Below are 11,669 nucleotides of genomic sequence, written 5' to 3'. Positions count from 1 at the left end.
TTTCTTTCTTTCTTTCTTTCTTTCTTTCTTTCTTTCTTTCTTTTTTTCTTTTTTACCCTTTCCCAATTTTGGAAAAAATGCAAAAAAAAAAAACCCTTCACTGGAAGTGAATCAAACCAGGCCATAGAGGTTAGAGCACCGAATGCTAACCACTAGACGACCCGGAATGTTGAGCTATTTGATTTTTTCTTTCTTTATCTTTTTCTTTTTCTTTCTTTCTTTCTTTCTTTCTTTCTTTCTTTCTTTCTTTCTTTCTTTCTTTCTTTTTTTTCTTTTTTACCCTTTCCCAATTTTGGAAAAAATGCAAAAAATAAAACCTTCCCTGGAAGTGAATCAAACCAGGCCACAGCGGTCAGAGCACCGAATGCTAACCACTAGACAACCAGGAATGTTGAGCTGTTTGATTTTTTCTTTCTTTATCTTTTTTCTTTTTCTTTCTTTCTTTCTTTCTTTCTTTCTTTTTTTTCTTTTTTACCCTTTCCCAATTTTGGAAAAAATGCAAAAAATAAAACCTTCCCTGGAAGAGAATCAAACCAGTCCACAGCGGTCAGAGCACCAAATGCTAACCACTAGACAACCAGGAATGTTGAGCTGTTTGATTTTTTCTTTCTTTATCTTTTTTCTTTTTCTTTCTTTCTTTCTTTCTTTCTTTCTTTCTTTTTTTTCTTTTTTACCCTTTCCCAATTTTAGAAAAAATGCAAAAAATAAAACCATCCCTGGAAGTGAATCAAACCAGTCCACAGTGGTCAGAGCACCGAATGCTAACCACTAGACAACCAGGAATGTTGAGCTGTTTGATTTTTTCTTTCTTTATCTTTTTCTTTTTCTTTCTTTCTTTCTTTCTTTCTTTCTTTCTTTTTTACCCTTTCCCAATTTTGGAAAAAATGCAAAAAATAAAACCTTCCCTGGAAGTGAATCAAACCAGTCCACAGTGGTCAGAGCACCGAATGCTAACCACTAGACGACCCGGAATGTTGAGCTATTTGATTTTTTCTTTCTTTATCTTTTTCTCTTTCTTTCTTTCTTTCTTTCTTTCTTTCTTTCTTTCTTTCTTTCTTTTTTTTCTTTTTTACCCTTTCCCAATTTTGGAAAAAATGCAAAAAATAAAACCTTCCCTGGAAGTGAATCAAACCAGGCCACAGAGGTTAGAGCACCGAATGCTAACCACTAGACGACCAGGAATGTTGAGCTGTTTGATTTTTTCTTTCTTTATCTTTTTCTTTTTCTTTCTTTCTTTCTTTCTTTCTTTCTTTCTTTCTTTCTTTCTTTCTTTCTTTCTTTTTTACCCTTTCCCAATTTTGGAAAAAATGCAAAAAATAAAACCTTCCCTGGAAGTGAATCAAACCAGGCCACAGAGGTTAGAGCACCGAATGCTAACCACTAGACGACCCGGAATGTTGAGCTATTTGATTTTTTCTTTCTTTATCTTTCTTTCTTTCTTTCTTTCTTTCTTTCTTTCTTTCTTTCTTTTCTTTTTTACCCTTTCCCAATTTTGGAAAAAATGCAAAAAATAAAACCTTCCCTGGAAGTGAATCAAACCAGGCCACAGAGGTTAGAGCACCGAATGCTAACCACTAGACGACCAGGAATGTTGAGCTGTTTGATTTTTTCTTTCTTTAACTTTTTCTTTTTCTTTCTTTCTTTCTTTCTTTCTTTCTTTCTTTCTTTCTTTCTTTCTTTTTTACCCTTTCCCAATTTTGGAAAAAATGCAAAAAATAAAACCTTCCCTGGAAGTGAATCAAACCAGGCCACAGAGGTTAGAGCACCGAATGCTAACCACTAGACAACCAGGAATGTTGAGCTGTTTGATTTTTTCTTTCTTTATCTTTTTTCTTTTTCTTTCTTTCTTTCTTTCTTTCTTTCTTTTTTTTCTTTTTTACCCTTTCCCAATTTTGGAAAAAATGCAAAAAATAAAACCTTCCCTGGAAGTGAATCAAACCAGTCCACAGCGGTCAGAGCACCGAATGCTAACCACTAGACGACCAGGAATGTTGAGCTGTTTGATTTTTTCTTTCTTTATCTTTTTTCTTTTTCTTTCTTTCTTTCTTTCTTTCTTTCTTTCTTTCTTTTTTTTCTTTTTTACCCTTTCCCAATTTTGGAAAAAATGCACAAAAAAAAACCCTTCACTGGAAGTGAATCAAACCAGGCCATAGAGGTTAGAGCACCGAATGCTAACCACTAGACGACCCGGAATGTTGAGCTATTTGATTTTTTCTTTCTTTATCTTTTTCTTTTTCTTTCTTTCTTTCTTTCTTTCTTTCTTTCTTTCTTTCTTTCTTTCTTTTTTTTCTTTTTTACCCTTTCCCAATTTTGGAAAAAATGCAAAAAATAAAACCTTCCCTGGAAGTGAATCAAACCAGTCCACAGCGGTCAGAGCACCGAATGCTAACCACTAGACAACCAGGAATGTTGAGCTGTTTGATTTTTTCTTTCTTTATCTTTTTTCTTTTTCTTTCTTTCTTTCTTTCTTTCTTTCTTTTTTTTCTTTTTTACCCTTTCCCAATTTTGGAAAAAATGCAAAAAATAAAACCTTCCCTGGAAGTGAATCAAACCAGTCCACAGCGGTCAGAGCACCGAATGCTAACCACTAGACAACCAGGAATGTTGAGCTGTTTGATTTTTTCTTTCTTTATCTTTTTTCTTTTTCTTTCTTTCTTTCTTTCTTTCTTTCTTTCTTTCTTTCTTTCTTTCTTTTTTTTCTTTTTTACCCTTTCCCAATTTTAGAAAAAATGCAAAAAATAAAACCTTCCCTGGAAGTGAATCAAACCAGTCCACAGTGGTCAGAGCACCGAATGCTAACCACTAGACGACCAGGAATGTTGAGCTGTTTGATTTTTTCTTTCTTTATCTTTATCTTTTTCTTTCTTTCTTTCTTTCTTTCTTTCTTTCTTTCTTTCTTTCTTTCTTTCTTTCTTTCTTTTTTACCCTTTCCCAATTTTGGAAAAAATGCAAAAAATAAAACCTTCCCTGGAAGTGAATCAAACCAGGCCACAGAGGTTAGAGCACCGAATGCTAACCACTAGACGACCCGGAATGTTGAGCTATTTGATTTTTTCTTTCTTTATCTTTCTTTCTTTCTTTCTTTCTTTCTTTCTTTCTTTCTTTTTTTTTTTCTTTTTTACCCTTTCCCAATTTTGGAAAAAATGCAAAAAATAAAACCTTCCCTGGAAGTGAATCAAACCAGTCCACAGCGGTCAGAGCACCGAATGCTAACCACTAGACAACCAGGAATGTTGAGCTGTTTGATTTTTTCTTTCTTTATCTTTTTTCTTTTTCTTTCTTTCTTTCTTTCTTTCTTTCTTTTTTTTCTTTTTTACCCTTTCCCAATTTTGGAAAAAATGCAAAAAATAAAACCTTCCCTGGAAGTGAATCAAACCAGTCCACAGCGGTCAGAGCACCAAATGCTAACCACTAGACAACCAGGAATGTTGAGCTGTTTGATTTTTTCTTTCTTTATCTTTTTTCTTTTTCTTTCTTTCTTTCTTTCTTTCTTTCTTTCTTTTTTTTCTTTTTTACCCTTTCCCAATTTTAGAAAAAATGCAAAAAATAAAACCTTCCCTGGAAGTGAATCAAACCAGTCCACAGTGGTCAGAGCACCGAATGCTAACCACTAGACAACCAGGAATGTTGAGCTGTTTGATTTTTTCTTTCTTTATCTTTTTCTTTTTCTTTCTTTCTTTCTTTCTTTCTTTCTTTCTTTCTTTCTTTCTTTCTTTTTTACCCTTTCCCAATTTTGGAAAAAATGCAAAAAATAAAACCTTCCCTGGAAGTGAATCAAACCAGTCCACAGTGGTCAGAGCACCGAATGCTAACCACTAGACGACCCGGAATGTTGAGCTATTTGATTTTTTCTTTCTTTATCTTTTTCTCTTTCTTTCTTTCTTTCTTTCTTTCTTTCTTTCTTTCTTTCTTTCTTTCTTTTTTTTCTTTTTTACCCTTTCCCAATTTTGTAAAAAATGCAAAAAATAAAACCTTCCCTGGAAGTGAATCAAACCAGGCCACAGAGGTTAGAGCACCGAATGCTAACCACTAGACGACCAGGAATGTTGAGCTGTTTGATTTTTTCTTTCTTTATCTTTTTCTTTTTCTTTCTTTCTTTCTTTCTTTCTTTCTTTCTTTCTTTCTTTCTTTCTTTCTTTCTTTTTTACCCTTTCCCAATTTTGGAAAAAATGCAAAAAATAAAACCTTCCCTGGAAGTGAATCAAACCAGGCCACAGAGGTTAGAGCACCGAATGCTAACCACTAGACGACCCGGAATGTTGAGCTATTTGATTTTTTCTTTCTTTATCTTTCTTTCTTTCTTTCTTTCTTTCTTTCTTTCTTTCTTTTCTTTTTTACCCTTTCCCAATTTTGGAAAAAATGCAAAAAATAAAACCTTCCCTGGAAGTGAATCAAACCAGTCCACAGCGGTCAGAGCACCGAATGCTAACCACTAGACGACCAGGAATGTTGAGCTGTTTGATTTTTTCTTTCTTTATCTTTTTTCTTTTTCTTTCTTTCTTTCTTTCTTTCTTTCTTTCTTTCTTTCTTTTTTTTCTTTTTTACCCTTTCCCAATTTTGGAAAAAATGCACAAAAAAAAACCCTTCACTGGAAGTGAATCAAACCAGGCCATAGAGGTTAGAGCACCGAATGCTAACCACTAGACGACCCGGAATGTTGAGCTATTTGATTTTTTCTTTCTTTATCTTTTTCTTTTTCTTTCTTTCTTTCTTTCTTTCTTTCTTTCTTTCTTTCTTTCTTTCTTTCTTTCTTTCTTTCTTTCTTTCTTTCTTTCTTTCTTTCTTTCTTTTTTTTCTTTTTTACCCTTTCCCAATTTTGGAAAAAATGCAAAAAATAAAACCTTCCCTGGAAGTGAATCAAACCAGTCCACAGCGGTCAGAGCACCGAATGCTAACCACTAGACAACCAGGAATGTTGAGCTGTTTGATTTTTTCTTTCTTTATCTTTTTTCTTTTTCTTTCTTTCTTTCTTTCTTTCTTTCTTTCTTTCATTTTTACCCTTTCCCAATTTTGGAAAAAATGCAAAAAATAAAACCTTCCCTGGAAGTGAATCAAACTAGTCCACAGCGGTTAGAGCACCGAATGCTAACCACTAGACGACCAGGAATGTTGAGCTGTTTGATTTTTTCTTACTTTATCTTTTTCTTTTTCTTTTTCTTTTTCTTTTTCTTTTTCTTTCTTTCTTTCTTTCTTACTTTCTTTCTTTCTTTCTTTCTTTCTTTCTTTCTTTCTTTCTTTTTTACCCTTTCCCAATTTTGGAAAAAATGCAAAAAATAAAACCTTCCCTGGAAGTGAATCAAACCAGGCCACAGAGGTTAGAGCACCGAATGCTAACCACTAGACGACCCGGAATGTTGAGCTATTTGATTTTTTCTTTCTTTATCTTTCTTTCTTTCTTTCTTTCTTTCTTTCTTTCTTTCTTTCTTTCTTTCTTTCTTTCTTTCTTTCTTTCTTTTCTTTTTTACCCTTTCCCAATTTTGGAAAAAATGCAAAAAATAAAACCTTCCCTGGAAGTGAATCAAACCAGGCCACAGAGGTTAGAGCACCGAATGCTAACCACTAGACGACCAGGAATGTTGAGCTGTTTGATTTTTTCTTTCTTTATCTTTTTCTTTTTCTTTCTTTCTTTCTTTCTTTCTTTCTTTCTTTCTTTTTTTCTTTTTTACCCTTTCCCAATTTTGGAAAAAATGCAAAAAATAAAACCTTCCCTGGAAGTGAATCAAACCAGGCCACAGAGGTTAGAGCACCGAATGCTAACCACTAGACAACCAGGAATGTTGAGCTGTTTGATTTTTTCTTTCTTTATCTTTTTCTTTTTCTTTCTTTCTTTCTTTCTTTCTTTCTTTCTTTCTTTCTTTCTTTCTTTTTTTTCTTTTTTACCCTTTCCCAATTTTAGAAAAAATGCAAAAAATAAAACCTTCCCTGGAAGTGAATCAAACCAGTCCACAGCGGTCAGAGCACCGAATGCTAACCACTAGACGACCAGGAATGTTGAGCTGTTTGATTTTTTCTTTCTTTATCTTTTTTCTTTTTCTTTCTTTCTTTCTTTCTTTCTTTCTTTCTTTCTTTCTTTTTTTTCTTTTTTACCCTTTCCCAATTTTGGAAAAAATGCAAAAAAAAAAACCCTTCACTGGAAGTGAATCAAACCAGGCCATAGAGGTTAGAGCACCGAATGCTAACCACTAGACGACCCGGAATGTTGAGCTATTTGATTTTTTCTTTCTTCATCTTTTTCTTTTTCTTTCTTTCTTTCTTTCTTTCTTTCTTTCTTTCTTTCTTTCTTTCTTTCTTTCTTTCTTTCTTTCTTTCTTTTTTTTCTTTTTTACCCTTTCCCAATTTTGGAAAAAATGCAAAAAATAAAACCTTCCCTGGAAGTGAATCAAACCAGTCCACAGCGGTCAGAGCACCGAATGCTAACCACTAGACAACCAGGAATGTTGAGCTGTTTGATTTTTTCTTTCTTTATCTTTTTTCTTTTTCTTTCTTTCTTTCTTTCTTTCTTTCTTTCTTTTTTTTCTTTTTTACCCTTTCCCAATTTTGGAAAAAATGCAAAAAATAAAACCTTCCCTGGAAGTGAATCAAACCAGTCCACAGCGGTCAGAGCACCGAATGCTAACCACTAGACAACCAGGAATGTTGAGCTGTTTGATTTTTTCTTTCTTTATCTTTTTCTTTTTCTTTCTTTCTTTCTTTCTTTCTTTCTTTCTTTCTTTCTTTTCTTTTTTTCTTTTTTTATTCTTTCTGTATATCTTTTTTTCTGCCCAAGTAAGCGTTTTTGTTTAATGAGCCCGGATAGCTCAGTCGGTAGAGCATCAGACTTTTAATCTGAGGGTCTAGGGTTCAAGTCCCTGTTTGGGCGAGGCAATTTTTTTTAACCTTCCCCACTTTGTTGGAGAAAATGCAAAAAAAAAACCTTCCCTGGAAGTGAATCAAACCAGTCCACAGCGGTCAGAGCACCGAATGCTAACCACTAGACAACCAGGAATGTTGAGCTTTTTGATTTTTTCTTTCTTTATCTTTTTCTTTTTCTTTCTTTCTTTCTTTCTTTCTTTCTTTCTTTCTTTCTTTTTTTTCTTTTTTACCCTTTCCCAATTTTGGAAAAAATGCAAAAAATAAAACCTTCCCTGGAAGTGAATCAAACCAGGCCACAGAGGTTAGAGCACCGAATGCTAACCACTAGACGACCAGGAATGTTGAGCTGTTTGATTTTTTCTTTCTTTATCTTTTTTCTTTTTCTTTCTTTCTTTCTTTCTTTCTTTCTTTTTTTTCTTTTTTACCCTTTCCCAATTTTGGAAAAAATGCAAAAAATAAAACCTTCCCTGGAAGTGAATCAAACCAGTCCACAGCGGTCAGAGCACCGAATGCTAACCACTAGACGACCAGGAATGTTGAGCTGTTTGATTTTTTCTTTCTTTATCTTTTTTCTTTTTCTTTCTTTCTTTCTTTCTTTCTTTCTTTCTTTCTTTCTTTCTTTCTTTCTTTCTTTCTTTCTTTCTTTTTTTTCTTTTTTACCCTTTCCCAATTTTGGAAAAAATGCAAAAAAAAAAACCTTCCCTGGAAGTGAATCAAACCAGTCCACAGCGGTCAGAGCACCGAATGCTAACCACTAGACGACCAGGAATGTTGAGCTGTTTGATTTTTTCTTTCTTTATCTTTTTTCTTTTTCTTTCTTTCTTTCTTTCTTTCTTTCTTTCTTTCTTTCTTTCTTTCTTTCTTTTTTTTCTTTTTTACCCTTTCCCAATTTTGGAAAAAATGCAAAAAAAAAAACCCTTCACTGGAAGTGAATCAAACCAGGCCATAGAGGTTAGAGCACCGAATGCTAACCACTAGACGACCCGGAATGTTGAGCTATTTGATTTTTTCTTTCTTTATCTTTTTCTTTTTCTTTCTTTCTTTCTTTCTTTCTTTCTTTCTTTCTTTCTTTTTTTTTTTTCTTTTTTACCCTTTCCCAATTTTGGAAAAAATGCAAAAAATAAAACCTTCCCTGGAAGTGAATCAAACCAGTCCACAGCGGTCAGAGCACCGAATGCTAACCACTAGACAACCAGGAATGTTGAGCTGTTTGATTTTTTCTTTCTTTATCTTTTTTCTTTTTCTTTCTTTCTTTCTTTCTTTTTTTTCTTTTTTACCCTTTCCCAATTTTGGAAAAAATGCAAAAAATAAAACCTTCCCTGGAAGTGAATCAAACCAGTCCACAGCGGTCAGAGCACCAAATGCTAACCACTAGACAACCAGGAATGTTGAGCTGTTTGATTTTTTCTTTCTTTATCTTTTTTCTTTTTCTTTCTTTCTTTCTTTCTTTCTTTCTTTCTTTCTTTTTTTTCTTTTTTACCCTTTCCCAATTTTAGAAAAAATGCAAAAAATAAAACCTTCCCTGGAAGTGAATCAAACCAGTCCACAGTGGTCAGAGCACCGAATGCTAACCACTAGACAACCAGGAATGTTGAGCTGTTTGATTTTTTCTTTCTTTATCTTTTTCTTTTTCTTTCTTTCTTTCTTTCTTTCTTTCTTTCTTTCTTTCTTTCTTTCTTTCTTTTTTACCCTTTCCCAATTTTGGAAAAAATGCAAAAAATAAAACCTTCCCTGGAAGTGAATCAAACCAGTCCACAGTGGTCAGAGCACCGAATGCTAACCACTAGACGACCCGGAATGTTGAGCTATTTGATTTTTTCTTTCTTTATCTTTTTCTCTTTCTTTCTTTCTTTCTTTCTTTCTTTCTTTCTTTCTTTCTTTCTTTCTTTCTTTCTTTTTTTTCTTTTTTACCCTTTCCCAATTTTGGAAAAAATGCAAAAAATAAAACCTTCCCTGGAAGTGAATCAAACCAGGCCACAGAGGTTAGAGCACCGAATGCTAACCACTAGACGACCAGGAATGTTGAGCTGTTTGATTTTTTCTTTCTTTATCTTTTTCTTTTTCTTTCTTTCTTTCTTTCTTTCTTTCTTTCTTTCTTTTTTACCCTTTCCCAATTTTGGAAAAAATGCAAAAAATAAAACCTTCCCTGGAAGTGAATCAAACCAGGCCACAGAGGTTAGAGCACCGAATGCTAACCACTAGACGACCCGGAATGTTGAGCTATTTGATTTTTTCTTTCTTTATCTTTCTTTCTTTCTTTCTTTCTTTCTTTCTTTCTTTCTTTCTTTTCTTTTTTACCCTTTCCCAATTTTGGAAAAAATGCAAAAAATAAAACCTTCCCTGGAAGTGAATCAAACCAGGCCACAGAGGTTAGAGCACCGAATGCTAACCACTAGACGACCAGGAATGTTGAGCTGTTTGATTTTTTCTTTCTTTATCTTTTTCTTTTTCTTTCTTTCTTTCTTTCTTTCTTTCTTTCTTTCTTTCTTTTTTACCCTTTCCCAATTTTGGAAAAAATGCAAAAAATAAAACCTTCCCTGGAAGTGAATCAAACCAGGCCACAGAGGTTAGAGCACCGAATGCTAACCACTAGACAACCAGGAATGTTGAGCTGTTTGATTTTTTCTTTCTTTATCTTTTTTCTTTTTCTTTCTTTCTTTCTTTCTTTCTTTCTTTTTTTTCTTTTTTACCCTTTCCCAATTTTGGAAAAAATGCAAAAAATAAAACCTTCCCTGGAAGTGAATCAAACCAGTCCACAGCGGTCAGAGCACCGAATGCTAACCACTAGACGACCAGGAATGTTGAGCTGTTTGATTTTTTCTTTCTTTATCTTTTTTCTTTTTCTTTCTTTCTTTCTTTCTTTCTTTCTTTCTTTCTTTCTTTCTTTCTTTCTTTCTTTTTTTTCTTTTTTACCCTTTCCCAATTTTGGAAAAAATGCAAAAAATAAAACCTTCCCTGGAAGTGAATCAAACCAGTCCACAGCGGTCAGAGCACCGAATGCTAACCACTAGACAACCAGGAATGTTGAGCTGTTTGATTTTTTCTTTCTTTATCTTTTTTCTTTTTCTTTCTTTCTTTCTTTCTTTCTTTCTTTCTTTTTTTTCTTTTTTACCCTTTCCCAATTTTAGAAAAAATGCAAAAAATAAAACCTTCCCTGGAAGTGAATCAAACCAGTCCACAGTGGTCAGAGCACCGAATGCTAACCACTAGACGACCAGGAATGTTGAGCTGTTTGATTTTTTCTTTCTTTATCTTTTTCTTTTTCTTTCTTTCTTTCTTTCTTTCTTTCTTTTTTACCCTTTCCCAATTTTGGAAAAAATGCAAAAAATAAAACCTTCCCTGGAAGTGAATCAAACCAGGCCACAGAGGTTAGAGCACCGAATGCTAACCACTAGACGACCCGGAATGTTGAGCTATTTGATTTTTTCTTTCTTTATCTTTCTTTCTTTCTTTCTTTCTTTCTTTCTTTCTTTCTTTTCTTTTTTACCCTTTCCCAATTTTGGAAAAAATGCAAAAAATAAAACCTTCCCTGGAAGTGAATCAAACCAGGCCACAGAGGTTAGAGCACCGAATGCTAACCACTAGACGACCAGGAATGTTGAGCTGTTTGATTTTTTCTTTCTTTATCTTTTTCTTTTTCTTTCTTTCTTTCTTTCTTTCTTTCTTTCTTTCTTTCTTTCTTTCTTTCTTTCTTTTTTTCTTTTTTACCCTTTCCCAATTTTGGAAAAAATGCAAAAAATAAAACCTTCCCTGGAAGTGAATCAAACCAGGCCACAGAGGTTAGAGCACCGAATGCTAACCACTAGACAACCAGGAATGTTGAGCTGTTTGATTTTTTCTTTCTTTATCTTTTTCTTTTTCTTTCTTTCTTTCTTTCTTTCTTTCTTTCTTTCTTTCTTTCTTTCTTTCTTTTTTTTCTTTTTTACCCTTTCCCAATTTTGGAAAAAATGCAAAAAATAAAACCTTCCCTGGAAGTGAATCAAACCAGTCCACAGCGGTCAGAGCACCGAATGCTAACCACTAGACAACCAGGAATGTTGAGCTGTTTGATTTTTTCTTTCTTTATCTTTTTACTTTTTCTTTCTTTCTTTCTTTCTTTCTTTCTTTTTTTTCTTTTTTACCCTTTCCCAATTTTAGAAAAAATGCAAAAAATAAAACCTTCCCTGGAAGTGAATCAAACCAGTCCACAGCGGTCAGAGCACCGAATGCTAACCACTAGACGACCAGGAATGTTGAGCTGTTTGATTTTTTCTTTCTTTATCTTTTTTCTTTTTCTTTCTTTCTTTCTTTCTTTCTTTCTTTCTTTCTTTCTTTCTTTCTTTTTTTTCTTTTTTACCCTTTCCCAATTTTGGAAAAAATGCAAAAAAAAAAAACCTTCACTGGAAGTGAATCAAACCAGGCCATAGAGGTTAGAGCACCGAATGCTAACCACTAGACGACCCGGAATGTTGAGCTATTTGATTTTTTCTTTCTTTATCTTTTTCTTTTTCTTTCTTTCTTTCTTTCTTTCTTTCTTTCTTTCTTTCTTTCTTTCTTTCTTTCTTTCTTTCTTTCTTTCTTTCTTTCTTTCTTTTTTACCCTTTCCCAATTTTGGAAAAAATGCAAAAAATAAAACCTTCCCTGGAAGTGAAGAAACCAGTCCACAGCGGTCAGAGCACCGAATGCTAACCACTAGACAACCAGGAATGTTGAGCTTTTTGATTTTTTCTTTCTTTATCTTTTTCTTTTTCTTTCTTTCTTTCTTTCTTTCTTTCTTTCTTTCTTTCTTTCTTTTTTTTCTTTTTTACCCTTTCCCAATTTTGGAAAAAATGCAAAAA

At 33.5% G+C, this 11,669-nt stretch overlaps 1 non-coding gene across 1 annotated transcript; it reads left to right on the top strand.

Moving 5' to 3' along the window:
- The first annotated feature begins 6,786 nt into the window (after positions 1-6,786).
- Positions 6,787-6,859, top strand: trnak-uuu (transfer RNA lysine (anticodon UUU)). The gene has a single exon. It is a non-coding gene; the product is annotated as a tRNA-Lys (tRNA).
- The last annotated feature ends 4,810 nt before the right edge of the window (positions 6,860-11,669 follow it).

Source organism: Acipenser ruthenus, chromosome 23 (genome assembly GCF_902713425.1).
Source record: "Acipenser ruthenus chromosome 23, fAciRut3.2 maternal haplotype, whole genome shotgun sequence".
Taxonomy (NCBI): Eukaryota; Metazoa; Chordata; class Actinopteri; order Acipenseriformes; family Acipenseridae; genus Acipenser; species Acipenser ruthenus.
This window is presented reverse-complemented; position numbering and strand designations above follow the sequence as displayed.